This window comes from Poecilia mexicana, unplaced genomic scaffold (assembly GCF_051168715.1).
Source record: "Poecilia mexicana isolate PSO_F unplaced genomic scaffold, ASM5116871v1 scaffold_5, whole genome shotgun sequence".
In the NCBI taxonomy this organism is placed as follows: domain Eukaryota; kingdom Metazoa; phylum Chordata; class Actinopteri; order Cyprinodontiformes; family Poeciliidae; genus Poecilia; species Poecilia mexicana.
The window spans coordinates 29,539,636-29,545,312 of NW_028263374.1; the positions used below are offsets into that span (position 1 = coordinate 29,539,636).

At 40.2% G+C, this 5,677-nt stretch overlaps 1 long non-coding RNA gene across 1 annotated transcript; it reads right to left on the bottom strand.

The window, feature by feature from the left end:
• Window positions 1–502: 502 nt before the first annotated feature.
• On the bottom strand, window positions 503–5,233 carry LOC148159809 (uncharacterized). Its single transcript, XR_015762908.1, has 2 exons — window positions 4,092–5,233; window positions 503–2,405 (listed from the first exon to the last, which is right to left on the bottom strand). It is a non-coding gene; the product is annotated as an uncharacterized LOC148159809 (long non-coding RNA).
• Window positions 5,234–5,677: the final 444 nt, after the last annotated feature.

Consider the following 5,677-nt stretch of genomic DNA (forward strand, 5'->3'; position numbering starts at 1 on the left):
GACAGCGTCCGCCTCAGACATTTTCCAAAGTGCGCACTTACCAGAATGAGAGAAGCCACAGTGAACTGCGCTGAATTTCAACGTGTAATATTCCCTTTAAAAATCATGGTTGAATAAACACAATCAAAACTTTTAAATAAAATGAAAGAAAGTTTTTTTGAGAAATGGACAACATGATGTAATTCCTGCGTTGTCCTGGTTTAAAATGAAACCTGTTGCGTCTCTTCTCTTCGTCATGTAACGTCAAACCGTGGTCTGTTTGTTATGGTTAATCGCATAATAAAACTTTGCCAGATGGTATTAAAAAAATCTTTGTTCACAAATTTTGAACCCACATTGCCAATATTGCATTTTACGAGCGGTACCTCAACGCAACATGAAAGATGTTTAAAGGAACAGACCCGCATCCCCTAACAACAAATACCAGGTATAAATACAATTTATTTATTTAACATGATTTCACATTAAGCTGTTTCATGAAATGCATAGAATATAAATATCATTTTTGTGTGTTTGTTTATTGTCAGCATAGAAAAGTAAAAATCCAACATAAATCACCATTCTGACAGTGTGCTCATTTTTTCAGTGTTCATCACTGAATTCAAGATTTCATCCATCCATCCATTCATTATCTACAAGGTATCAGTGTTTCTTTTGTTTCTTCTTTATTTATCTTGTTTTTGCAGCTAATAGAGGCAGTAGGTTGGCCCATTTTCATGCTCCAGAAGTGCAAAGTGTCAAAAAATATATATTATTATACTGGGGCAGGCTACAAAAAAATATGAGAAGACAGACTGGAAAAAAACAAAACTGGTTTGGGAATCTGAAGCTGCAGCAGAGAGGGGAGACACTGACCCTGCAAGCAATGGGACTGAAGAGTTTAGAGTAAACTGCTGGCTACTTTGAGAAAGAGATCCATTGTCAGATTTAGAAAAATACAAATACAAAGTTTACTTTAGGAGGAAAAAACTCAGATTTTTAACTAATGTGTTGTTACAGTTTCTCAAGAGTTTGGCACAATTTCCCTAGTCAAAGCTGGATGGTAAGGACTGAGGTTTCTGTTTTAAAGATTTTTGGAATTACACATTCCTTTCTACAGTTTGCAGTTCAAATTAATCAACCAGGTGGTTGATTAAGCTACTTTTTTAAGGTGAAGAAATGTTTTTCTTGTGAATCATTTCTCCAAATGGGGAGTTTCACTTTCCAACACCAGTTCCCAGTTTGTACAAATGATAACTGAAAGGACTGGCAGTGTAGGAGTTTTGTCCACATACCAATGGGGGTTTTGAATAACAAATGTGTGCATACCCATGCCTTGAGTTTTATCATTAAAGGGACAGGAAGTGTGTTGGCAGCTAACCTCTGTCCTTAAATCTCCTCCAACACCGTGCTTATCTCCAGCCCTTGACTGGAACGTCACTGTCACTGTTTTCAACCCCTATCTTACAATTTTGTTTATTCTGGCTGCACAGAATCACTAAGACTAACTTTCTAGACATGTCTGGTGTTTTTGAGAGGTGCTAAAAGAGAAAGTAATGCAAACTGATTTTTAAAAATATATGTTTATTTTGAGGAGCAGAATATGTTTGTTCTTCTTTTTTTTTTTTTTACAAACTAACAGTCTTCTATGTAAAATGCTCCAAACTATATCTGAGCAGACAAAACATTTTATACAGTAATAAAAAGAACAATGAAAAACTAATATTATGGTGACTTTTTAAGATCATACTGTCGATATGAAAGTTCATGCCACAGTAATGCACATTAAATTCTGCTGTGAATTTTTGAGTTTTTACCTGTGTGGGTTTTTGAGAGCAGAGTAACATTTGCTATAACAGCCCAAACCTTCCCTCAGTTCTTCATTAGACAGATGTAACGTTTCTAATGAGTAAAACAAGATTCATTTTTCTTCTTATCTGGAATTAAATCACTTTCTTTCCATCTGTTATTATCCATTCTTTTAAAGGGGATTCCTAATGTTTTACACATGACTGAAGCACCTATCCTTTTTTATGAAGTGTTAAGTTATTCAAACATAAACATTACACATAGTATACTTGTTGACTGCCCAAACAGTTTACAAGAGCACAAATTCAAGCTATACTAAACCTTATTTATACTTAAAAGAATTGAAATGATTGTGAAAATTTTTTTTTGTTTGTTTTGTTTTTTTTTTTTTTATTTCAGTGTCGACTGTTTTGCCCTTATGGTGGCATCAGGAGTGTGTTATGCTGGAACAGCAGCTGAAAGGAAGCATTTAGATAAGCTTCTGTCCTCAGATGCCCCCAGCACAGAGGGAACGTCTCCGACCCAGGGCAGGTGGTGGGACACAGAAGAAGTCTTCTACCCCATGCATGACGCTGTTGCTGAATTGAAAAGTTCCTGCAGCGGCAGACTGCTGTATCCTGAGTGCACAAAGGAGCATTTTCACATGTCCTTCCTCCCAGCAGCTGTCAGACTCTAACCATCACCGCTCCCAACAGATCCAAGTTTTTACATCCCTGCTGTTATTTGGACAGTTTTTTTAGTTGTTTTTTTTTATAGTCTGTTCCTTTTCAGAAAGACATATACTTGTATTTCTTTTACATTTTTAAATTATCCAACTCAGTTATTCTCTCTTTCTCTCTCCTTTTCCTTTCAGGTTTGCCACAGTGAGTCATCTGTCTCCGTTTCATCTTATCCTCTGCATCCTCTGCTCTAACTTTGTGTTCTCTTTTGCCACATCCATAAAGGCCTTTATTGGGATTCCTACTGACCTGCTGCCCAGTGGCTCAGGCCTCCACATCCTTCTACTATCAATGTCTCTCCTGTGAACAAGTCCAAACCATCTCAGTTTGGTCTCTCTGACTTTATCTCCAAAACATCTGACATGAGCTGTTCCTCTGATGTTTTCATTCCTGATCCTTTCCATCCTCAACATCTCCATCTCTGTATCCTCCAGCTCTGCCTGCTGTCTCTTCCTCAATGGCTCTGTCTCTACATCATGGCTTCTCTCACCACCATCTTGAACACATTTCCTTTCATTCTTTCTGTTATGCTTTATCATACATCACACCTGACACGATTATCCATCCATTCACTGGCTTTCATGTTTCTTCAATTCTGTCCCACTCTCTCTGTTGCTCTGGACCATTGACCCTTAGTACTAGAGTCCTCCACCTTCTTTCCTTCTTCTCCCTGAAATCCCCCCGTTTTACTTGTGACACTCTCAGTTACACATCTTGCTTCACACATACTTTCAGCTCTCTAGCTTTCCCTCTCTACGCCTCCAGAGAGGTGTAGAGAGGGATCTGCACCCTGCAGATCACAATGTCGTCTACAAACATCACCGTCCACAGAGACTCCACATTAGCCTCATTTGTTAGCCTGCATCACCAAAGCAAACAAGAAAGGACTTAAAGTTGATCCTTGGTGCAGTCCCAGTGACTCCTGTCGCTCTCACAGCACACCTCACTGCTGTCTCACAGCTCTCAAATATGTCCTGTACTGCTGTAACTCACTTCTCTGCCACTCCAGCCCTTCTCATGTAAAACCAGAACTCCTCGCTTTCTCTAAGATGAGATGCAGCTCCCTCTGGCCTTGACTGTAGTTCTCCATCAGCATCCTTAAATATTGCTTAGTATGAAATCGTACTGCTGCTAACAAAGCCTAGCATCCACCTTTCTTTCCACACATTTATTTCTTGACTCATTAGTTTCATTCTGTTGTAGTCACCAAAGTTCAACACTTTTGTCCTTCAAACTTCTCCATTCCTCAGGCATCTTTTCTCAGCCTTGTAGAACAACCTAACTCTACTGCCACCTAGACTCTTCCAACCTCTATGGTGGCGTCATCAGGACCAACTGCTATTCCCTCTCCATCCTCTCTGAAGCTATCCTCCCTCCATCCTGACTAATCTTAACTACTTCCTGATCCACAACAGTCACCTCTTCTACTCTACATTCTCATTTTCCTCATTCATCAGCTTTTCAAAGTACTTTCTTCATCTTCTCATCACACACTTGGCATCTCTCATTGCATTTCCATCCCCATCCTTAATCGGCCTACCCTGTGGCCCATCCTTCCCATGTCTATGTCTCTGCATCACCAACCTGTACAAATCAGTTTCTCCCTCCTTGCTGTCGTTGTACATCATTTGTTTGACCTTTGCCACTCGTACCTTCGCCGTACGCAGCATGTCCCTGGACTGCTGTGTGTCTCCACAGTCCTGTCAGTGTCTCACTTCTTCTCAGCTAATGTTTTTCTCTTTATTATTATGTTATTCTCATTCCACTACAAAGTCTTCTTATGCATTTTGATACTTTGGATGAGACACCAAATATGCTAATCACATTATCTACAGCTGTGCAGTCATCTGGGAGCCCCTCCTCAACTCTTCCCTGAAACACCACAACACTTCAGTTTTCATCCTACAGATCAATATGCTGCCTCGCTGCACTTACTACTAATCTCCTTCAGATTACAACCTCTACATAAAATGTAATCCACCTGTGTGCTTCTACCTCCACTCTTACAAGTCACTCTGTGTTCACACTTCTCCTGGAAGAAAATATTTTCAACAGCCATTTCCATCCTTTTTGCAAAGTCTGCCACCATCTGTCCCTCTTCCTTCCTATCCTGGATACCAAACCTGCACACCTCGTCTCTGTTCCCTTCACCAACACGTCAGCTAAAGTCTGCAGCGGTCACCGATCTCTGAACTCTAGGATTACTGACTGCTAACTCACATCCTCCCTGTGGGCACAACCACAAACTACACTGATCATCATGCCTTCAGTTTATTTTGAGCTGGAGACTCGTCACTTCTACAACAATCTATTTCCTTTTATTTAGCTCCATTTTGTTGTAATGTAAATATCTGAACATGCAACTTTAGGCAGAGCATGTACTTTGTTTTTATTGCCATCTTTTTACCAGACCATGACTTGGCATGTTCTGAGCACAGCAAAATGTTTTATCAGTTAAGACCAAACGTTCGGTGCCCATCTGTTGGCGTAGTTAAGCAGGAGTTTCACTGTTTCACTGGCAAGTCAAAGCTGGATGGTTAAGATAGAGATTTAGGTTTTGGTTTCACTTGCTCTGAAAAATTACAGAAATTTTACCAAAAACTGAAGTAAAAATAAAAATAAAATGCAAGTATTTCTATAACAAAGTGTCAATGAGTGTTGCTTATTCCTGTTGATGTTTTTGGACCGTTCCCTGTCAAACAGGAATTCACCCAGATTTCATTCGACGTGGAACGATGAACTCAATGACCCCAAACACACACAAACTGTCATGTTCCGTGTTTTTGTGTGTTTATTTTTGAGTTTTCTGTGTTCAGTCCTGTTTCCCTGTGAGTCTTTGTCCTGTCCTCCCCGTTGATTGCTCCCCAGGTGTGTCTCATTCCCTTAATTACCCCGTGTGTATTTATACCCACCTGTTGTCTGTGTTCCTCGTCGGGTCCTTGTCTATGTCTAACATACGTGTCAGTCAGTTCTGTCTTAGTTTGTTCTGTCTGTTAGTTCGTCTGCCGGCACAGTCGTACTGTTAAGTCCTGTGTCGGCATCTGCTCGTTTAGTCAGTCTTGTATCAGTTGCTACCGGCATTTAGCTGTGCGCTAGTTTCTCTGCCGTGCTGCCTGTCTTGGACTGTCTGAGCAGCATCCTCATCATTAAATTCATCTTATTCATCTACA